Source organism: Hemicordylus capensis, chromosome 2, assembly GCF_027244095.1.
Source record: "Hemicordylus capensis ecotype Gifberg chromosome 2, rHemCap1.1.pri, whole genome shotgun sequence".
In the NCBI taxonomy this organism is placed as follows: Eukaryota; Metazoa; Chordata; class Lepidosauria; order Squamata; family Cordylidae; genus Hemicordylus; species Hemicordylus capensis.
The window spans coordinates 36,536,150-36,560,069 of NC_069658.1; the positions used below are offsets into that span (position 1 = coordinate 36,536,150).

Here is a 23,920-nt window from a genome sequence, read left to right on the forward strand (position 1 = left end):
GTGAGAACATTATTGTAATATGAGAGATTGTCTTTCCCCCTACTTTTTCAAAATGAAGCATTAAAGGTAGAAAGCAGAAATAAAACCTTTGCACACACACCCCTCCCCATGAAAACCAAACACAACCACAATCCCATTGAATGCAGAAGCAAAGTTGGATTATAGGTAGAACAGTAATTGGAATAACTTGAAAGTTGTCTGTTTTCAAGAAATAGCCTAAAATAGAAGCTGGTGTAGCTACTCAGACATGCAGGCTGTTGCATGAAGGTACCCTGCCTCCAATGAGTCCTAACAGCAATTATTTTCCTGGCCATCCCAAACAGGCACCAGACCAGGTAGTTTTGCTCAGTCTAGGAAGGAAGCTTTTTGTGGTTGCAAGGAGCTACTGAGCAGCCTGTGCGATTGGCCCCTTTCAAGGTAGCACCAGGAAATTTTTTTTAAAAAGCCTTCTGGAAATAGAACACTAATGTACTTAAACACAGAGGTCTGTTGCTGGTCCTGCCAAATCTATGGAAGTACTGGCCAGATTTTATGATGAGTGTCCTTCAAGTCAAGTCAATATGAGATTGTACAGGTGAAACTCGGAAAATTAGAATATCGTGCAAAAGTCCATTAATTTCAGTAATGCAAATTAAAAGGTGAAACTGATATATGAGACAGATGCATTACATGCAAAGCAAGATAAGTCAAGCCTTAATTTGTTATAATTGTGATGATCATGGCGTACAGCTCATGAAAACCCCAAATCCACAATCTCAGAAAATTAGAATATTACATGGAACCAAGAAGACAAGGATTGAAGAATAGAACAATATCGGACCTCTGAAAAGTATACAGTGTACTGTGCTTGATTAGCCAGCAAACTCGCCTGACCTGACCCCATAGAGAATCTATGGGGCATTGCCAAGAGAAGGATGAGAGACATGAGACCAAACAATGCAGAATTGCTGAAGGCCGCTAATGAAGCATCCTGGTCTTCCATAATACCTCATCAGTGCCTGATAGGCTGATAGCATCCATGCCACGCTGCATTGAGGCAGTAATTGCTGCAAAAGGGGCCCAAACCAAGTACTGAATACATATGCATGCTTATACTTTTTAGAGGTCCGATATTGTTCTATTCTACAATCCTTGTCTTCTTGGTTCCATGTAATATTCTAATTTTCTGGGATTGCGGATTTGGGGTTTTCATGAGCTGTACGCCATGATCATCACAATTATAACAAATTAAGGCTTGACTTATCTCGCTTTGCATGTAATGCATCTGTCTCATATATCAGTTTCACCTTTTAATTTGCATTACTGAAATTAATGGACTTTTGCACGATATTCTAATTTTCCGAGTTTCACCTCTATTATCCTAGTGGCACTATATAGTTTATGTGCTGCCCTTTATGTCTTCTGTGTGTCCTTGCCCTACCTTTCTGAGCAGGAGTGTAACTATAATTGTGCAGACACGTTCAAAAAATGTGAGCCGTCTGCCCCCAAGGGCCATCGAAGACCCCCTCATCTGTTACCTCCAAGACACCCCACCACTCTGCCAACCCCCCGTTCACCTCTATTATCACGGGGCGGCCAGCACTAGCCGCTCTGCACAATCCACCTGCTATCTTGGCAATTCCTCAGTCTCTTCCTTCTCCTGTCCCTGCCACCGCTGACCCTCATTCCCTCACTGGCTCTCGCAGCATTGGCAGAGAGGAAGCAAACAGCCCAGTGGGCAATACATAAGTCAGCTGGGAAATGAGGGCATTTCCCTACTGCCGTTTCCCGGCCGGCTTTCATGGTTTCCTCTCCAGCTGGGCTGCAAGAGCTGATGGGGAAATGAGAGCTGGTGGCGGCAGGGGCAGAAGCAGAAGGCGGAGGAGGAGATGGGACAGAGGAGCTAGCGCACGACCCTGCATAAGAATTTGGGTTTGGGAGGGGTTTGATGGAGGAACCTCCCTGCTGGAAGGAGTGCCATCCCATTCAGAATGCAGGACTCTATAGGGCTTCTAACACTCCTGCGTCCAGTGGCAGCACCAGAAAAAAAAATTGAGGGGGTCACAGAAGTGACAAAGTGCATTTATGGGTGGGTGGGTGAGCTTTATCCCACATATTAGGTTTCTGAAAAAGAAATGGGGGTGTTGTGGTGGGGCAAGCCGTGTGTGTGTGTGTGTGTGTGTTTGCCCACCCATGCCTCCCCTCTGGAGCCACCCTTGCATGCGTCTGAGCCAGGGAGCTGACAGGTGTGTGTACAAGTTACTCCATTAGCATCACTGGGCTTGCATGTGTCCTTGTTCTTCTGAACACAGTTCTCATACCACCAGCTGGAAAGCACTGCTTTAGAATGGGGGGCAGGGGGCAGTTGTAACCAAATGAATGGGTTGTGGCAATAGAAAAATGCAAACCAGTAGCTCTGAGCAGATTTTAACAAAATGGATAGGATAACATTAAGAACAAAAGAACAGCCCTGCTGGATCAGGCCCAAGGCCCATCTAGTCCAGCATCCTGTTTCACACAATGGCCCACCAGATGCTGCTGGAAGCCTACAGCAGGAGTTGAGGGCATTCCCTCTCTCCTGCTGTTACTCTCCTGCAACTGGTGCTCAGAGGCATCCTGCATTTGAGGCTGGAGGTGGCCTATAGCCCTCCAACTACTAGCCATTGATAGACCTCTTCTCCATGAAGTTATCCAAACCCCCCTTAAAGCCATCCAGGTTGTTGGCTGTCACCACATCTCATGGCAGAGAATTCGACAAGTTGATTATGCGTTGTGTGAAAAAGTACTTCCGTTTGTTGGTCCTAGGATGCTACATAACATGTGGTGATGCTTGCCAGTAATCCAAGAGAAAGACATTGGCATAAAAAAAATGGAACCTGTGGGGAAAAAACTGTGAAACAAATGTATTTAAAACCATGCAGGAAAATGCTGTCAAAGAACCTACCATAGAGGGCATTCACAACAAGCTGTTGAAGATGGCCTTGGTCTTTCTCCGGATTTCCTGCAGTTTATCTGATAACACATACAAGGAAGTGTGTTCAGGAGGGACATATTGTCATGTGAAAACATTGGCACAATCTGTTCAGTTTAAATTCCAAGCTGTGTGTACTTGCCAGGCAGTCAGGAACCAAATAATGGTAAGGTCAGGATTTAACAGCTGGAGCTTTTTCAAACGGCGACTTTATCGCGACTTTACTTTGGGAGGGTGGATGTGCATTCACATATTGGCCAGATTTACCCCGAAGTCTGTGCAATATTTCAGAGAGCACTTCACACACGATTCAGGCTTTCCCCTCCATATTGGAACCTAGCCCAAACTATGTTTGGGGTTTTAAAATCCTCTTTTTGCACCGGAGATGCCGTTATCCCCCAGCTTTCAATAAAGCTTCATGGTAAAGCCTGCTGTCTTGCCTGGAGGTTTTTCATATGGGGCTTTCAAAGCCCTTTAACTCACATCTCCTCCAGAATGGAGGGGGTGTGTCAACATGTTGGCCAGATTTAACCCAAAGTCCCTGCGAGTTATTGGGGAGCAGTTCACACACAATTCGGGTTTTTCACAACACGTTAGAGTACAGCCCGATGTATGTAGTATAGCCAGATGGTGAAAAAATCCACTATTTGTGTCATTTTGCGGGGACAACTTTGACTTTGCAGTAAAGCCTCCCAGTAAACTTGAGGTAAAGCCTGCTGTGTGTAAAAGTCCCTGGAGAAGTTGCAGATAGCCAGAAACATGGAATACAGGCCAGAGTGGTGTTTATCGCTGAGACAGGAAGACACCCTGCTAATGGGGTGAGGCAAGGTGAGGCAGTCCCCTAAAGCGGCAGTTGGTAGAGGCAGTGGATTGGCTGCATCCTCTTCACCTCTTCTAGACAATATGCTGCCATTGGCTTTGTGGGACAGTCACTCCCATTGCCAATCCTATTGCTCCCTCCCTCCCTCCCTCCCTGCTGTGCTGCGCCCTGTGCCTGCACAAAAGGCAGATGGGGGAGAAGCTGGAGGAGCAGGAAGTGATTAAATGCACTTTCTGATGTTCCGCACCCCCTGACCTCTGTTTTCTGAATAGGCAGAGGGCAGGAGCAGACCAGAAAGAGGTGCCCCTCGGTGAAGAGTTTGCCTGGCAGACATTTTCAGACGTATTCTACAACTAGGGGGCCACCATAGAAATTGACCTGTCTGTGGTTACTATTTGCCTAACCTCTGGAGGGGGAATTCAAAGAAGGGCTTCCCTTGGTTACTGTAACTATTGGACAGATTCATACATAATTTATGTAATTTAATTATTTATTTAATTTACCCCTATCTTGGCAAAGAGGCATGTTTTAACGTGATGATTCTCTTTATTTAGCAGGGGGAGAGTAACTGGCCCTATCCACCCCCAGTACCACTACCTCCAGTGACAGTTGCTGGTGTCTATCTTATGTTTCATTTTAGATTGTGAGCCCTTTGGAGACAGGGATCCATCTTATTTATTTGTTATTTCTCGAAGCCCCGCCGGCCAGGAAGAGGAGGCGGTGGCGGAGAGAAATGATGGCAGTGGTGAGGAGGTGGGCAGACGGCGGGCAAAGCCCTACCAGCCAGGAGGAGAAGGTGGGAGGCAGTGGTGGGATGGCCTGGGCCTGGCCCTGGCCCGCCCAATGGGGAGAGTTGCGGGGGGGGGGAAGTGAGTGAGCGAGCGGGGGGGGGGAGAGCGAGCGGCAGGAAGAGAGTGAGTGAGCAAGCGGCGGGGGGAGAGCGAGCTGCAGGGGGGAGAGCGAGCTGTGGGGGATGTCACAGGCTCAGTACACAACTGCACAGATGCTCTGTGCAAGGTCAGCTAGTTACACCTATTCTGCACCAACTGAAGGTTCCAAACGTTCTTCAAGGGCAGCCCCATGTAGAGCACATTGCAGTAATCCATCCACGATGTGAATCTGGCAGAAGCAGGCAGTCTACCAGATCATAAGCCTGTGGCCCAAAAACATTGATCCAGCTGGGAATCTGCACCCCAGTTTCAGCCATGTGACACACATATGGGCTCTGTGCATATATGCCAATAAGAGCCAATAAATGTGCAGAAGTCAGGGGCAGGGCCTGCCAGCATGATCTCCCTTCGGCAGATTCAGTGTCCCATTTGGTTGTGTGAAGGTGGTTCTGAAGTGACTGGTGCGATTAGCCAAACAGCCATCCATTTTGAGCAATCTTTAAGCTTGTGTTAGGCCTTCTCTTTTCTCTTCTGCCTGGCTTGGCATTACTATGAGATTCTCTCCCCCCCCCCGCCCCCCGCCGCCGCTGCTTCAGCCAAGTGCTGAGGAGATTGTTTTGACTGGAATTTGACAGGCCCAGATGGTACTATAATACTCAACACCTGCTGCACTGGCTCCTTAAGGTCTTGTTATCTCTGAAACAGCTTTATGTATGTCTTTTAGCAGTTTGTTTAGTGGAGGAGCGGGAGAGAAGAATATTCTCTCTGCAGCTTTGCCATTGCTCACTCAGCAAGGAATGTTTGGAAATCATAAACCTGTTGAAACTCCACTGATATTTGATTGTGCATGTTTCCCTTTAGAGTGGAGGAGCGAAGATAAAGTTCAGGTCTATACCAGAAGCATATATAGAAACTGAATGAATGAATGAATACAGTCAATGATTTCCCTTTAATAACGGAAATACATTTTAACTCCATTATTCTTCTGCCCACCCTGTCTCCCCACTTCTTAGACCCTATTGTGCTTTCTTGCACCCTGGTTTGCATACAACAACTACTACTACGATATTCATTCATTCATCCATTCATTCATACAGTTTTTATACCACCCTTCCAGAATGGCTCAGGGAGGTTTACAATTAAAACAAAACCATTAAAATCAGTTGACAATTAAAACAGAAAATATAAAACAGCGTAAAACAACAACAATTAACAATTGAAACATCATAAAACAACAATTAAACTATCAGAACTATTTAAAAACACTGAAAAACCAGGTTACAATATTAAAACCATTTACAACTATTTAAAAACCCTGGAAGGCCAGGCCAAATAGATAGGTTTGGGAGTGCATTCCACAGTCCAGGAACGGATACAGGGGAGGCCTGCCTCTGAGTCAGCACCAGACACACCGGTGGTAACTGGAGATGAACCTCTCTGAGGTAACCTGGACCTTAGCCATTCAGAGCTTTAAAGATAATAACCAGTACTTTGTGTTTTACCCAGAAACATATCAACAGGCAGTGCAACTGTTTCAAAACAGGCATAATATGGTCTCTCCAGGTTGCTCCAGAGCATGCATGGTCTCTCCAGCATGCATATGGTCTGCATCTGGCTGCTGCATTTTGAACTAATTGAAGTTTCTGAACTACGTACAAAGACAGCCCCAAGTAGAGTGCATTGCAGTAGTCAAGCATAGAGAGTACCCACTGGTGCACCACTATTTTGAGGTCGTCCCCCTCAAGGAATGGACACAGCCTTCGAATCAGCTGAAGCTGATAGAAAGCACTCATGGCCATGGCCTCCACTTGAGATACCAGGGTGAGGCCTGGGTCCAGGAGAACTCCCAAGCGGTGCACGTGCTCCTTCCGTGGGAGTGTAACCCCATCTAACACAGGGGGATCTAACTCATCCCTCAGATTCTGAGTCCCTTCAATGAGCACCTCCGTCTTGCTTGGATTCAGTCTCAATTTGTTATCCCTCATCCAGCCCATTATTGTCTGTAGGCAGGCATTTAGGGAATGAACACCATTTCCTGATGATGCAAATGAAAAGGAGAAGTAGATTTGGGTGTCATCAGCATACTGATAACACCCAGCCACCAAACCTCCTGATGACCTCACCCAGCGGTTTCACGTAGATATTAAAAAGTATTAGTAACAAAATGGAGCCCTGAGAGACTCCATATAACAGCTCCTATTTTGAGGAGCAACTGTCACCAAGCTCCACCATCTGGAAACTACCCGAGAGACAGGAGCGGAAATACTGCAAAACAGTGCCCCCTATCCCCAACTCCCCTAGGCGATCCAGAAGGATACCATGGTTGATGGTATCGAACACTGCCAAGAGATCCAAAAGAACCAACAGAGTCACACTCCCTCTGTTGATTCTCCGGTAGAGGTTATCCATCAGGCTGACCAAGGCTGTCTCAACTCCATAGCCAGCTCTAAAGCCAGCTTGAAATGGGTCTAGATAATCAGTTTCCTCCAAAACCTCCTGAAGCTGGCTGGCCACCACCCTCTCGATGGTCTTGTGGTAGCAAGCATGACTTGTCCCCTTAGCTAAGCAGGGTCTACTCTGGTTACATTTGAATGGGAGACTACATGTGAGCACTGTAAGGGCACTGTAAAATGCCCTTAGGGCAGGGTTTCTCAACGTGTGGGTCCCCAGATGTTATTGGACTTCAACTCCCATAATCCCCAGTCCCAGTGGCCTTTGGTTGGGAATTATGGGAGTTGAAGTCCAATTACATCTGGGGACCCACACGTTGAGAATCCCTGCCTTAGGGGATGGAGCCGCTCTGGAAGAGCATCTAGGTTCCAGGTTCCCTCCCTGGCATCTCCAAGATAGGGCTGAGAGAGATTCCTGCCTGCAACCTTGGAGAAGCTGCTGTCAGTTTGTGTAGACAATACTGAGCTGGATAGACCAATGGTTTGACTCGGTATATGGCAGCTTCTTATGTTCCTATGTACCTTGCCCAACCAAAGGAGATTGGAAATTGGCCTGTAACTATCCATTGCTAAGGGATCTAGTGAAGGCTTCTTAAGAAGAGGTCTAACCGTTGCCTGCTTCAAACATGGAGGCATCCTACCTTTCCTCAGTGATGTATTTATGATATTAACTAGGCCACCTCCAACAATCTCTCTGCTAGACAGAAGCAGCCAAGTTGCACAAGGATCCAGAGAAAAAGTGGCAGGCCACACTGCCCCAAACAGCTTGTCCACATCCTCATCTATATACCGCTTTTCAAAGAAAGTTCCCAAAGCTGGTTACATAGATAGATATAAATAAATAAAATGGTTCCCTGTCCCCAAAGGGCTCACAATCTAAAAGACAAACACAAGACAGACACTAGCAACAGCCACTGGAGGGATGCTGTGCTGGGGATGGATAGGGCCAGTTGCTCTCCCTCTGCTAAATAAAGAGAATCACCGCTTTAAAAGTTGCCTCTCTGCTCAGTTAGCAGGGACAACTGAGCCAAGTCTGGAGTCATTCCCCTAATCTGCTCCATGCTGGCCAGCAAATCCATTCTAAGTTTCTGTTTTATTTTGTTTTTGGCCCTGATTCATCTCTACATTCATCTGCTTACTGGGTCAAAAGAGTACTTGCAACAGTCAGCATAATCCATAGTAAACCAACTAGAATACTCTGTTGAATTTTCCAGGTCCCATCCCTTAATAAACAGAAGCAATCTGATAGAAAGAATGGATGGCCAAATCTCCTTTTGGAATTGGGCTTCTCCGTCGCAACAGTCAGCCACATTCACTGTAGTTCTGACTATAGTTGAAGAAATATTTTTGTTGTTGTTTTGCTTCATAAAGTAACACAGAAACTTTTCAGCTTTCGTGCTGGACAGGACTTCAGTAAGTTAGGCCCAATTCACACAACTGCTCAACCACAGGCAATCATTGGCTGTTTTCACACATAATGGCAAACCATGGGTCCAACGGACCCACAGTTTGCCTCCATTTCCCCTGAGCGCACCAAGACGATCCTGATCTGTAGTTTGGGAGACAACGAAGGGGGAGTTGCTGGCTGCATGGGTTTCCTTCAATGCGTGAAGGAAAGCTGCGGCAGTCAATTGACTAGGAGCCTCCTACCCTCAACTCTGGTCGGACACTGCGCCTGAATTTGGATGACACAATACACTTTTTGACCTGAGGTTTTGGAGACAAAACCTGATTACCTCTGAGGGAATCAGAGGTTCCAATTCAGGTTTGGGGGCTAAAACCAACCTGTGGTTCAGTGATGAAATTGCGGGTTCACACATTCAGAAGACCAAATTCTTTAATCTCTGGCATGGTCACCTCCAGTTTTGCATTATATCCCAAGGTGGCCAATGTGCCTATGAGGAAAAGAAACCTCAGCTCAGTCCTTGCTGGCTCCAGTTTGTGGCAAGTCATGCATCTGACACTTAATGGCATGGGCTGCTGTAGCTTGATCACAACTTTCTTCTCAAACAAAAGTGGATCCATTCTGTGTTCAGCAGGTTATATCAGACCTCACATGTGCGAACGGGCCCTTAGTTTAACCTTGTGGCTGCCAGAGTTTTTGTAAATTCATAACCCAATTATACCTGTGTTCGAAGTAGATTGAGATATATTTTTAAAAAAAATTGATTTCTATACCACCCTTCCAAAATGGCTCAGGGCGGTTTACACAGAGAAACAACAAATAAATCAAAATAAAATAATCCATTCCATAAGCAATCAACTTTAAAATAAGGACTAAATAATAAGCATACCTCAGGGGCTGTCTAAGGTACTGCAGTGCCTGAGGTGAGGTGCAAAATGCTGCCTTGTCTCTGCTCTCCACCGTGAGGACCAGGTCTCTTTTGAAACCAATCCTTGCAAGCTTTTGAAGTGCTTGGGGGCAGGCAGGAGGGAAATTTGCCAGCAGCCTCCTTTTCTCTCCTTGTGCTTCTTCAGAGTTTTGCAAGCAGTGTGAGGAGAGGTACTCCTTGAAAAGCTTGCAAGGGTCAGATAATTGACAGTCCCAGAAGAATAGACAATACATAGTTCTTATTAATGAATCATCATTATCATCGTCATCGTCATCATCATCAGTAATTTAATAACAGTGTTATATAGGTTGTGTTCACACGATCTTGACAATCTTAAGAACATAAGAACAGCCCTGCTGGATCAGGCCCAACAAATATCTCCCAAAGAACATCCTGTTTCTCACAGAGGCCCACCAGATGCCCCTGAGAAATCCACAGGTAAGAGCTGAGGGCATGCCCTCTCTCTTTCTGTTGCTCCCCTGCAACTGACATTTGGAGGCATCTTGCCCCTGAGGCTGCAGGTGGCCTTTAGCCACCAGATGAGTAGCCATTGATAGTCTTGTCCTCCATGTCTTTGTCTAAGCCCCTTTTAAAGCCATCCAAGCTAGTGGCCAACACCGCATTCCATGACAGAGAATTCCATAGATTAATTATGCACTGTGGACTTCCTTTTGTAAAGTACTTCCTTTTTGTAAAGTACGTTTGTAAAGTACTTCCTAATAAATTTCGTGACCATCCATTTCATGGGATAACCCCTGGTTCTAGTATCGTGTGTGAGAGATAAATTTCTCTAGAACCAGCAGTTAAAGAATTAACTATGATCGCTATATTTTGCTGAGCTGATTGTGAAAACCCAGAATTTCAGGCAATCCTGGTCAAACCACTTAACCACATCCCATTTAAATACAGGTTAACTACAGTGGTTTGACGAGGATTACCCCAAAGTTCTGGGTTCTAACAATTAGCTCCATAAGGCTCAGCAATCCTGGATAAATCTTTAACCAGGATTGCTGCGACTGTGAACACAGCCACAGTTATGTGATGCTTTCCCCACAAAACATTAGAAAAGTGATTAAAGAAAAGGATGCAAGCAACTTGAATTTTCAAGGTCCAAGAACATTCTGATGCAAATCATTAAAAACAGTCCCTGTAATATTTTCTGCCAGAAGAATCCTGTCTCATTCACTACTGAAGAATTTACAAAAGACTGCAGTAGACCAAAGCATTTTTTGTGATGCAATCCAATGCAAGAAAAGCAGTAATACTTTATCTGTGCTGCTTTGAAGGATTGTATAAATTAATGGACTTTGGTAAATAAAAATAAAAATGCTTCCTTTTATCTAAAGCACCATCATTGGCCAAGGACAACTGCTGTAAAATCATCACCAATATCAGACTTAAGTCAGTAAAATGAACATTTCAATCCAAACCATGCTGGTTTTAAATAATGTTTGTGTAGTGTTTTCATAACTCTGGTTGATCAAGCTATTTATTTCTAGTGAATGTCCACAAGCTCAGTTGAAAAAGTTTTGTCTCACTGTCAGAGCAGTATGTAACTGGCTTGCTTTCATCTTTTGGGGCTATCATCAGTGAACCAGATAAGTGCAGAAACTTGTCCCTTAGGCAAGAGAAAGCCTTGATTTCATCATGGGGCCCTCTGCAGCTAGCAATGACTTTGCTATTAAGTCAAATCTAACACAAAACCAAGTGACAGCCTTTCTCCAAGATATCCAAACTGGCCTATCTTGCAGAATATTCTAAGGACAACTGCATCCCAGCATTTGCCAACATTTCACAGCTGAAAACAGGAATGTGTTCATTAACCCCCCCCCCTTAAAAAGCAAAAATGCTTGAGCCCCCACTCCTTTTATTACACTTTGCTGAAGACTCTATTCTGCCTGCTGCTTTCATTTACTCAGCAATAGCCCTGACCTCCATGGATGTAAAGCCAAGACAGTGATTATTCCTTTTGGTAAAGATAGACTAGGCAAACATCATAATCTGACAATACGTTATCAGTAGTTCACACTACACCTCCACACCTGCTGTATGTGAAAGGGTCACCTGTGCACTGCATGATAACTTAGTGATGAGCTCCGAAACTTGGATCCTCAGGTGTTGCTGGACTACAACTTCCATAATACCATTTGCAACACTGGGGAAAACCTGCAGAAATGCTGCTTCCACAACCTCTGCCTCTGAACAGAGCCGAGGATGCTTTGAGCCCTTTCTCATGACCAGGGAGAAAGGGCAAGAGAATTAGTGGGGAGGAAGTCTCAGAAAGCTTACCTCCTCACAGACGAGCAGGTCCTTCCCTCTGGGTGGGCGATACACCTGCCCAGATGATTACTGGCTGTTGCCAGTTACCCTGGGGGGCTGGATGCTTCACTGCATGTCACCCTGCCCGCCCCCTGGAGCTCCCATAATGGAGGGGATGGGGAAAGGGATTGGGCAGATGATGAGAGAGGGTGGGGGACCGGGAAAGGGGATGGGGCAGGCTTAACAAGAGAGAGAAGGGGGGATGGGAAAGGGGATGGGGCAGGCTTGATGAGAGAGGGATGGGGAATGGGAAAGGGAAGCCCTAATGTTGGTCAGACGTGGCTGCAAGCAGCCACAGCTCGAAGATGAGTGAAAAAATGGGGTTAGGAGAGCACTTGCTCTCCTAACCTAATTTTAGAGGGAGGATGCATAGGTGGATTTGCCGCCACAGTGCTGCTGGGATTGGGCCTGATCCCAGTGGTATACACACAGTGCAAAACTGGGCTGGGTTTCCTTAGCCTGGTTTTGCAAGTGTGTGTGAATAGCTTCTTTATGAGTCTGCAGCAGCCCGGCGGTCTGCACACCATGTAATACAATACTTTTATAACACTTTCCCACACAAGTGCCCTCAAAGTAGTTTACCATAAAAAGTTCAGAACAATTAAAACTATAGAGTCCAGAGAATGAAGAGATATGGTACAATCAATATATGTAAGAATGTAATTAAGAAAGCCATGTAATTCTTTTGTACAGCAAAAAAATCCAGCCTGCTTTCCTTGTTATCCTGCTTGTTGTAGGTGTGCTCTACCACCCCACAGTCCGAACACTGGATTCAGCTATAGCAAAAGCTGGCCTGGGTCGTGGAATGGGTTTCTTTTAAAAACCATCCAAATGTCATAAAAATATAAAAGCTAAAAACAGAAGAACCAATGTGAAATAGAAGCAGGAATTGGCCACTTCAAAGCTGCTATGGCTGCTGTTTCTAATTCTTTTTCAGAATATTTATATACTTGTAGTGATCAGCCTCCCCTCCCTCTAAAGAGTTAACAGGGAGTGAAGCCTTGTCTTGACTGACAGGCAGGTGAACTCCAGGGCAACCAATCAGTACACCAGGTGGGTGGGACCTAGAGAGCGGTTGCTGGGAATTCTGGGAACAAGAAGGGCGGACTGTGCTGGAGAAGCGCGTGCAAAGAGGCTTATTGAGGGGCATGGAGTTTTTGCTCCCTCATGGTCAAGGACAGCATGGAAGTTTCTCACATGCAGATCCTTGAGAGACAGGATTGCAGGAAGCTTGATTCTCATCAGGTGTTGGGTGATTTCTCAAGGAAAAGGGGATTCATCATAGGGAACAGTTTGTTAGTCAGATTTTGCGTTAGATACTTATATTTCTTTGTGTGCATGCTTTGCATATTCCTGAGACTGTTCTATTATTTTCTACCTGCAATGTAATTAAAATAAGATACAATAACCTATGCTCTACTCACCTAAAGCGTTGCAGAAGACTCTCTAAATATCTAAGTGTACCTAAATGCAGTCTGAAACTGAAGCCTAAGACAACCTATTTTTATAATCTACTCAGTATTTTTGAGTGTATTTAAAACCTAAAAGCCTCAGACAGAAGCAGTCTGTAGTAATTGAATAAAACTGATTTTTGTTCTTTTCTTTTTATGAGCCTTTCAGAGTTGGTTTTTAACTCAAGAAAAGGGGAGGGCAGAAAGGGGATTTCTCTGGTGCAAAAGTGTCCTCAACCACTCAGCAGCTATCAGCTTTCTCATCACGTGTCAGCCTACATGTGGAAGGTTTTTGTACTTATCCAATAGCAAAATAGAGTTTCCCCTGGGATTCCACCCCAAGCCCAGGTGGGATCAAGCTCTGTTGATAAGACGGGTGGTGCTAGCATTTTAATTCTACCAGAAATATAGATTAGTTTTATGAGAAGCCCAGCCAAGCAGCTTGCAAGGGATGATTCAGCAGTTTTATCCCCTCACATGAGCTGTCCTGAGACAAAGGCTATAATTTGTTACAATACTACTTTTCAGTCAAAAAGAGCTCTCGAAGTGGTTTACAAAGGAAAAGGAATAAGATGATCCCTTGTCCCGAAAGGACTCACAATTTTAAAAAGAAAGACAACACCAGCAACAGCCACTCCAAAGACCTTGTGCTGGAATTGTATAGGGTTCTCTCCCAGCTAAAAATAAGACAGTCAACATTTTACAGGTGCCTTGCTCTCAAAGGCTGGGTGGAAAAAGCAGACCTCCCTGGGAAGGCATTCTACAATTGAGGAGCCACTACAGAGAAAGCCCTGCTATCAGTTGATGGGAATCCAGCATCGAAAAATGATGGTACCTGCAGCAGAGCTTCGTGGGCTTCTTTCAAATCTCAGGGGGCAGGGCTGAGATCATAAAAGCGAAGGCATCCCTGAGATACTAGAGAGCCAGAACATTTAGGGTTTTAAGGATCAAAGCCTTGAATTGGGCCTAGAAATCCAGTGAAACTATTGCAGTTGTTTTAAAATTGAAATAATACAATCGCTCTATTTTATACTTGTCGACTGCATTCTGAACCAGTTGAAGTTTCCAGACCTGGGATGCTCAACTTCTTCCGCCTTCAAATGGTTGTTGGAATACAGCTTCTGTCATCCTTGACCTCAGTGGCGTGATGGGATTTGCAGTCCAACAACAGACCAAAGCTGGGCATTCCTGTTCCAGCCCTACGTAGACTGCATAATCTAATCTGGAAGTCACCAAAACAATAGCTAGGCCTCTACCTTTGGGGCAGGGGCCATAATTCAGTGGTGAAGAACATGCCTTGAATGCAGTAGGTCTCAGGTTTAATCACTAGCATCTCCAGGTAGGGCAGGGAAGACTCCAGCCTGAAACCTTGGTGAGCAGCTGCCAGCCATTGTCCACAATGCCAAATAGATGAACCAATGGTCTGATTCAGTATATGGCAGCCTGCTATGTACCTATCTCCCAACAGTAGCCACAGTAACCGTTGGGCAGTTTCGGTTGTTTTACCATTCTGACCAACAGGTTCCATCCGTGGCCACCAGCAATGTTGAATCTAAGAAAACACACACACACACACACTGCACTTTCCCCTCAAAGGTAAGAGGGTAGCCCTAATCCAGGACCCATATGTCCTTAGCTAGCCAGCCTACTGAGTCATCCACTATGGCCATCTCTATCTTGTCTGGATTAAGTTTGTTCATTCTTCAGCCTCTGTTATCTGCTATGTACTCTATAATGTTATGGGTGAGACATGCGTCTGACACATCAGACAAAATATAGGAAGCCCAGGAGGAATAGGCTGTCCCTATTTCATCTGGATAATTTCAGTACACATTAGTAAAGAATGCTGCCAGCACTAACTACTCTGAAACAAATTCACATTCCTTTACATGTAAATGCTAAAATAAGAAGAAAGGGTTAGCAAGAGGTTAGTAGAGCACATTATACTTTTGGGGCATCCATTACATTTTCAGCAACCACTGTCTTAGGCTTGCCTAGCTAACCATTCCAAATGATTACTTCAGACAACATCAGAGTTTTCATCAATAAATGAAGAAATCATTAGCAGTCTGGTCCTTGCAATTTGTTAATTTTTAGTTTTTCAGACTGTCAAACTTACTAAACTGTCTTGAAAAGCTAAAAATTAACATATCGCCAGGGCCAGATGGCATCCACCCAAGAGTCCTGAAGAAACTCAAATAAGAAATTGCTGATCTCCTAGCAAAAATATATAACTTGTCCATACAATCAGGCTTTATACCAAAGGACTGGAAAGTAGCTAATGTAACCCCGATTGTGAAAAAGGGATCCAGTGAAATCCAAAACAGACTGTGAGGAGCTCCAAAAGGATCTCTCCAAACTCGGTGAGTGGGCGACAAAATGGCAAATGCAGTTCAATGTATGCAAGTATAAAGAGATGCATATTGGGGCAACCCCATGCCCCCAACTTCACATATACACTGATGGAGTCTGAGCTGTTGGTGACTGACCAGGAGAGAGATCTTGGGGTCATGGTGGACAACTCATTGAAAGTGTTGACTCACTGCATGGCAGCTGTGAAAAAAAAGGCAAATTCCATGCTAGGGATCATTAGGGGGATTATTGATTGATTGATTTGATTTGATTTGATTTATATACCGCCCTTCCAAACTGGCTCAGGGTGGTTTACAATTAAAACAAACCACTAAAACAATAAAGAGCTAAAACAAATTAAAAACAATATAACAACAATTAACAATTTAAAAACATTTTTTTGATTGACCATTTTTTAGAAAGCTAATATTGTAATGTCCTTATACAAATCTATGGTGCAGCCACATTTGGAGTACTTGTACATTTCTGGTCACCATATCTGAAGAAAGATATTGTAGAACTGGAAAAGGTGCAGAAGCGGGCAACCAAGATGATCAGGGGCCTGGAGCATCTTCCTTATGAGGCAAGGCTACAGCATTTGGGGCTTTTATTCATTCATTCATTCGATTTCTATACTGCCCTTCCGAAAATGGCTCAGGGCAATTTACATAAAAACAAACCAATTAAAATCAATTAACAGTTAAAAACAGAAACTAGAAAACACCACAAAACAATTAACATTCAAAACATTCAACACAGTTTAAAAACCCTGGAAAACCAGGTTACAGCAGTTTAAAAACAATTACAACAATTAAAAAACCCTGGAAGGCCAGGCCAAACAGATAGATTTTGAGGGCTCTCCTGACGGCCAATAATGAATTCAGATTACGGATTTCTGCCGGGAGTGCCTTCCACAGCCCAGGAGCAGCTACAGAGAAGGCCGCCTCTGAGTCACCACCAGACGTACCGGTGGTAACTGGAGACGGGCCTCCTCAGATGACCTTAACACTTCCTGGCCTCTGGGTATCCCACAATGTACTGTGCCACGAGCATGGTGTATTGATGGGATCCCCCAGGAGTTACCTCTAGGTGTCCATCTTTGGGTTCGTTCGGGCTCAATGCAGCTTGAGCAAACAAATTATCCTGGAGCTGGGGTGAAAAGCTGGGCTAGGTGGTGCTGCCTCACCGGAATTGGGCCAGGTCCCGGCAGTTCTCACATGCAGCCTAACCCAGACTGGGCTTCCCTAGCCTGGGTTAGGCTGCGTGTGAGAACAGCCTCAATGTATCATGTATGGTATGTATACCCCGATCCACATGTGGAAGCAGGCTGGAGAACTACCTGGAAGGGGGAATCACACATACAAAGGGGTGCCATGTAAGGGATTCCCTTCTGGAGTGGAGTGACATTTTTGTGGATCTCTTTCAAAAAGGTTAACATTTTCCCTCTCATTTTTCTTTTCCAGGAAGAGGAACAGGGAACCAGTTCCATCCTCTTCTGCCATTTCCCCACCAAACAACTATCTGTAGGATTTTAACCCTTTGAAGTGGCTATGCATGCTTCATGACCAGGATATTTTAAAGACTCTGAGAGCCCCCCCCTGCGCCCATTTTCTTTTATTTTGCTGATGTACTGCACAACACTACACATGGAGTGGAATGTACTATTTGCACAGTTGTGCAAGCACAAAAATTGCACAGTGTTGCACAACAATGCAGCCATTATATATAAAGGTCACACTGTCTTGCAACTCCATTTACAATTTTTTTTGCGCTTGCACAATTGTGCCAATGTTACATTCCAGCACGAGCATTACATCGCACGATATATCAGCCATTGCATTCTATGTGAATATAATAACCCCAAACATGGAAATAACTGTCGATCATGGTGCTATATTTTAACTGATTAGCTTTACTGCCTTGAATGAGAAGGGTCTATCTGATCACTTTAAATACTGAACCATACTTTGGATGGGAGCCCTCTATGTGTGGGGCCTGGGGCAATTGATTAATGGTGCCATAACTCAGAGACGTGGGTTTGGGGCAGTTTAGAAATGTGTTAAATAAACAACAACCACCACCACCAATAATAATCCCCCAGTGAGGCACTACCTTGGCGGGGTTGTGGGGCTTGCATGCTCTGAGGAAGGTGAGAGCTAAGCCAGAGGTCCAACCATACTGGACAGGTCTCACCAGAGGAGCCAGACAAAGAGTGCCTCTCCCATCAACAATATGGTGAGACATAACTTTAATAAATCTATACCGGATCGGTCGTTGCCCAGGTCAACAAGGACCGCGCCAGGTGCCGGAGTCCCTGGACATCTGGTGGCAAGTGGGCAATAGGACTCAGGATCTTCAGTTGAACAACCAGGGCTGGAGACTGCAAGGTTACTGGAAGAAACATCGCTTAACCGAAAAAAATATACGAAAAATGCCAACAAGGAATAATGATCTGCTATTACAAGTCTAGTCCAACTAGAAGAGGTTATTTAAAAAGAATGTACCAAATTTGGAAAGAGAAGCATCCAGATACAGAAACAAGAGAACAAAGGCTAGCAGACCAGAGAAGATTCATAATAAGAAATAAAGTATTCAAAGAAGTTGAGCTGGAAGAACTGCAAAGAGCAACACAGGCTCAAGATATGGAAGAAGAATTACCACCAATTGAAGAAGTTGCTCAGGCGCAGGTGGAGGAAATGTTGGAAATAGAGGATGCCACTGTTGCTGAACTGTTTCAAAATCAAAACCAGGCAACCACCCCTTTGCCTTCACCTCAAAAACCTGAATGCCGTTTAACAGAAAAGCAAAAAGAACAAAAGCAAAAAAAATATGAAAGACAAGAAGCTGAAGAATGAAAACACCAAACAGTATCTGATCCAAAAATACAACCTAGATTCAAGGAAAATTAGAGAAGTCCTGGAAATAATAAAGCAGCAAATAACAGCAGTGTCAAAGAAGATTAGCAGATATGAAGCCAGAATTACACAACACAGGCAGAATCTCCAATTCCAGTCGAATCAGAGACGTTTCTACCAAAGCATAGAAGGAGAAACTGCAAGAAACCTAGAAACACCAAATAAAGAAGAAACAGTGTAATTCTGGGGGAAATTCTGGGACAATCCAATAGATTATAAGAAAAAAGCAGGCTGGGTGAAAGAGGTAAAAAAATGTAACCAACAAATGCAAGACCTAATAATAACACAAGAATTAATAAGTGAAAGAGCAAAGAAAATTAAAAATTGGACTGCACCAGGCGACGATCAACTGCATGGCTTTTGGCTTAAACACCTAACAAGCCTCCATAAACAACTATCAAAACAGTTCAATCACATTTTGCAAGGAGGTGATATTGAACAATGGCTAACAACTGGGAAAACTCATCTCATAATGGAAGACCCAGCAAAAGGTGCGGTTCCAAGTAATTATAGACCGATAACCTGCCCGCCAACCACGTTCAAATTATTAACTGGAATAATAGCAGATGAAGGAATGCAACACTTATTAACTAATAAGCAGCTTGCAGTTGAACAGAAAGGAAATTGCCTGAACACCAGAGGCACAAAAGACCAGCTGCTGATTGACAAAATGATTTTAGAAAACTGCAAGAGAAGAAAAACCAATCTAAGTGTTGCATGGATTGACCACAAGAAGGCCTTTGACTCATTGCCTCACACATGGATACTAAGATGTTTAGAAACAACTGGTGTCAGCAAAAACATTCAGATATTTATTAAAAAAGCAATGAGCATGTGGAGTAAACCGTTAACAATCAATGGTGAGACACTTGGACAGGTTAGCATTAGACGAGGTATTTTCCAAGGGGACTCATTATCCCCTCTGTTGTTTGTAATCGCCATGACTCCACTTTCACAAATACTAAATAGAACAGGCCTCGGATAACATACATCTAAAACATCAAGTAAAATCAACCATCTGCTGTACATGGATGATCTGAAGTTGTATGGAAAGTCCCAGTTAGAAATCGAATCACTGCTAAACACTGTCCGTATATTCAGTAAGCATTATAGCAATGGAGTTTGGACTAGACAAGTGTGCTGCATTAATAATGAACAGAGGAAAAATAACAAAGACAGAAGGAATAGAACTGCCCAATGGAAGCAACATCAAGAACGTGGAAGAGAAAGAACATTACAAATACTTGGGCATTCTCCAGGATTAGAATATCGCACACACTGAAGTTAAAGTGTGAGTGTTGGCAGGACTGGGGTCCTGGGCTTCCATCTGCCTGCCCCTGGGCTACTTAAGAGACTGCCAGTGGCTGGGACTGTAGCTGCCTGCTGCCTGTCCCCCGTGCCCAGCAGAGGAGCAAGACCATCCACCAGCAAGAGGCACAGGGTGAGAGCCTGTGCTGGGTGTGGCTCCTCTGCTGTTTGTCATCTGTTGCCATCTGCTGCTGTTGCTGTCTGCCTGTGGGACTTCTGCCTGCCAGCTTTGGTACAGCTTTGGTACAGCTGAGTGTTGGCAGGACTGGGGTCCTGGGCTTCCATCTGCCCATCCCTGGGCTACTTAAGAGACTGCCAGTGGCGGCAGGACTGCCACCGGCGGGGCTGTCACCGAAGGGGGTCGCCACTTTGGGGAGCCACTTCGGGGAGCAATGAGGGTGAGGGCCATCCCCCCTGCTTCAGTATTGCTTGGGGGGGGGCAGCAACTGAGATAAGGCTTGGGTAAGATTTGTTTTGAATATTTTGGAGACTGTCTGGAGATGGGGAGATCGGAGAGCGTGTCCATTGGTCTCGGTGCAGCAATCCCAGTAGTGGTGGGGAATATAAGAAGTTACGTTGGTAGGTCAGCAGGCCGTTGCAGGGGAAGGGAAATCAGAAACTTAATAGCTGTTTCCCCTTCTGGCTGTCCTGCCAGCTCTTTGACCTTGGGGCGTAGTGCCAACAACCCACAGAACCTTGCCTTGCTCCTTTGTAACGCCAGGTCAGTACAAAATAAATCTGAAGTAATCTATGATTTGATCAGGGATGAAGGGGCTGACCTGGTGTGTATCACAGAGACTTGGTTGGGGGAGGCTGGGGCCCAGTTTGGGCCCAGCTTCTCCCTCCAGGGTACTCTGTAGAGGAGCAGGTAAGGGAATGTGGGTGGGGAGGTGGAGTAGCTGTGGTCTTTAAGGATAATATCTCCCTTACCAGGATCCCTATCAGAGTGTCTGATCATATTGAATGTGTGTATGTATGTTTGGGGACCAGGGATAGATTGGGACTTCTGTTGGTGTACCGATCACCCCGCTGCCCAACAGAGTCCCTAACTGAGCTCGCAGACTTGGTCTCGGGTTTGGTGTTGGAGTCCCCCAGGCTTAGCCACCCCCCTGGTGGCGCAGTGGTAAAACTGCCGCCCTGTAACCAGAAGGTTGCAAGTTCGATCCTGACCAGGGGCTCAAGGTTGACTCAGCCTTCCATCCTTCCGAGGTCGGTAAAATGAGTACTCAGAATGTTGGGGGCAATATGCTAAATCATTGTAAACCGCTTAGAGAGCTCCGGCTATAGAGCGGTATATAAATGTAAGTGCTATTGCTATTGCTATTGCTATTATGGTGCTGGGGGACTTCAATATCCACTTTGGGACTGGGTTGTCTGGTGCAGCTCAGGAGTTCATAGTGGCCATGACAACTATGGGCCTATCCCAAGTGGTCTCTGGACCGACACATGTTGCTGGTCATACTCTTGATTTGATCTTTCATTCTGATCAGGGTGGTGTTCCGTGGGTGGGGACTCCTGTGATCTCCCCATTGTCATGGACGGACCACCATCTGGTTAAGGTCGGACTCACAGTTGCGTCCCACCTCTGCAGGGGTGAGGGACCTTTTAGAATGGTACGTCCAAAAAGGTTATTGTATCCAATAGGATTCCAAGAAGCCTTGGAAGGATTTAATGTTGGCCCTGCCGGCGATCCGGTTGAGGCCCTGGTGGAGAATTGGAATAATCAGCACACCAGGGCAGTAGACATGATCGCTCCTAAGCGTCCTCTCCGACCCACTTCAAAAATGGCTCCTTGGTATACGGAAGATCTACGGGAGCTGAAGCAGCAAGGTAGGCGACTAGAGCGCAAGTGGAGGAAGACTTGACTCGAATCCGACAGATTACGACATAGAGCACATTTAAAGATCTATGCTCTGGCTATACGTTCAGCAAAGAAGTGTTTCTTTTCTGCCCGTATTGCTTCCGCATGCTCTCGTCTGGCGGAGCTATTCAGGGTTGTGAGGGGTCTAGTAGGGCCCCCTACTCCCCTGAATCCATCTTTGGAACCATCAGTTGCCCGCTGTGATGCTTTTAATGAGTTTTTTGTGGACAAAGTCTCTCGTATTCGGGTCGATTTAGACTCCACAGTTATCGCAGTGTCAGATGCAGAGGTATCCAGCAACTCCTCTTGTGTGGTTAGACTGGATCAATTTCAGTTTGTGACTCCTGAGGATGTGGACAAGCTGCTTGGAACGGTACGTTCTACCACCTGTCTGCTTGATCCTTGCCCGACGTGGCTTATACTATTTGGCAAGGGAGTTGTTGTGGAGAGCCTGGTGGCAATTATAAATGCCTCTCTGAGGGAGGGCAGGATGCCTCCTTGTTTAAAGGAGGCAATTATTAGACCTATTCTTAAGAAGCCTGCCTTGGACCACTCAGAGTTTAATAGCTACAGGCCTATCTCCAACCTCCCATGGTTGGGCAAGATGATTGAGAGGGTGGTGGCCTCCCAGCTCCAGGCAGTCTTGGAGGAAACTGATTATCTAGACCCATTTCAAACTGGTTTTCGGGTGGGCTATGGGGTGGAGACTGCCTTGGTCGGCCTGATGGATGATCTCCAATTGGGAATGGAAAGAGGAAGTGTGACTCTGTTGGTCCTTTTGGGTCTCTCGGCGGCTTTCGATACTATCGACCATAGTATCCTTCTGGAATGTCTGAGAGTGTTGGGGGTGGGAGGAACTGCTTTGCAGTGGTTCCGCTCCTACCTTTCTGGCAGATTCCAGACGGTGTCGCTTGGAGACTGTTGCTCTTCAAAATCTGAGCTTTTATATGGAGTCCCTCAAGGCTCCATATTGTCTCCAATGCTCTTTAATATCTACATGAAACCGTTGGGAGAGATCATCCAGAGATTTGGTGCTGGGTGTTATCAGTATGCTGATGACACCCAAATCTATTTCTCTATGTCAACATCATCAGGAGAAGGCATATCCTCCCTGAATGCCTGCTTGGAAGCAGTAATGGGATGGATGAGGGATAACAAACTGAGACTGAATCCAGACAAGATGGAGGTACTTATTGTGCGCGGTCGTCACTCGGGAAGCGATATTGTTCTAGATGGGGTCACACTTCCTCAGAAGGAACAGGTACGCAGTATGGGAGTGCTTCTGGATCCACACCTCTCCCTGGTTTCCCAGGTTGAGGCAGTGGCCAGAAGCGCTTTCTATCAGCTTCGGTTGATACGCCAGCTGCGTCTGTTTCTTGAAGTTCATGATCTCAAAACAGTAGTACACTTGCTGGTAACCTACAGACTTGATTACTGCAATGCGCTCTATGTGGGGCTGCCTTTGTACGTAGTCCGGAAACTACAATTAGTACAAAATGCGGCAGCCAGGTTGGTCTCCGGGTCATCTCGAAGAGACCATATTATTCCTATATTACAGGAGTTGCACTGGCTGCCGATAGGTTTCCGTGCAAAATACAAAGTGCTGGTTATAACCTATAAAGCCCTAAACAGCTTAGGCCCACGGTATTTAAGAGAGCATCTTCTTCTGCATGATCCCCATCATCCACTACGTTCATCAGGGGAGGCTCGTCTGTGGCTACCTTCATGTCGTTTGGTGGCCACCCAGGGACGGGCCTTCTCTGTTGTCGCCCCGAGACTTTGGAATTCATTTCCCGTGAGAATAAGAGTCTCCCCATCTCTAGTGGCTTTTAAAAGGGATTTAAAGACTCATCTTTTTACCCAACCTTCTAGCTTTTTAGCTTTTTAACTTTTTAACTTTTAAATTTTTAAACTTTTGATTGTTTATTATTTGTTTTAAATTGTTTTTAGTATTTGTTGTTGTGAACCGCCCTGAGACCTTGGGTTAGGGCGGTATAGAAATGTGTTAAATAAAAAAAATAAATAAATAAAAGAAAAATTGGAAGTGAGTACATCAGGACAGTTAGAAAAATCCTCAAGTCCAAACTCAATGGCGGGAACACCATACAAGCCATAAAACCCTGGGCTATACCTGTTATCAGATACACTGCAGGAATAATAGACTGGACCCAGGCAGAGCTAGAGACGCTAGATTGTAAGACCAGGAAAATCATGACCATCAATCATGCTCTGCACCCCCGCAATGATGTAGATAGGCTCTACCTCCCTCGC

The 23,920-nt window shown here is 45.2% G+C and overlaps 1 protein-coding gene across 5 annotated transcripts in view; it reads right to left on the reverse strand.

The window, feature by feature from the left end:
* The window catches only part of ANKRD55 (ankyrin repeat domain 55), a 115,229-nt gene that overhangs the window by 85,974 nt on the left and 5,335 nt on the right, over positions 1 to 23,920 (reverse strand). For 3 of the 5 annotated variants that reach the window (XM_053300246.1, XM_053300242.1, XM_053300243.1), the window contains exon 2: positions 2,924 to 2,991. The gene's annotated coding sequence lies outside the window, so the exon portion shown is untranslated. Of the gene's footprint in view, positions 1 to 2,923; positions 2,992 to 8,895; positions 9,006 to 14,284; positions 14,415 to 23,920 lie in introns of those variants that run through there. The other 2 variants (XM_053300244.1, XM_053300245.1) reach the window with 2 other exon arrangements.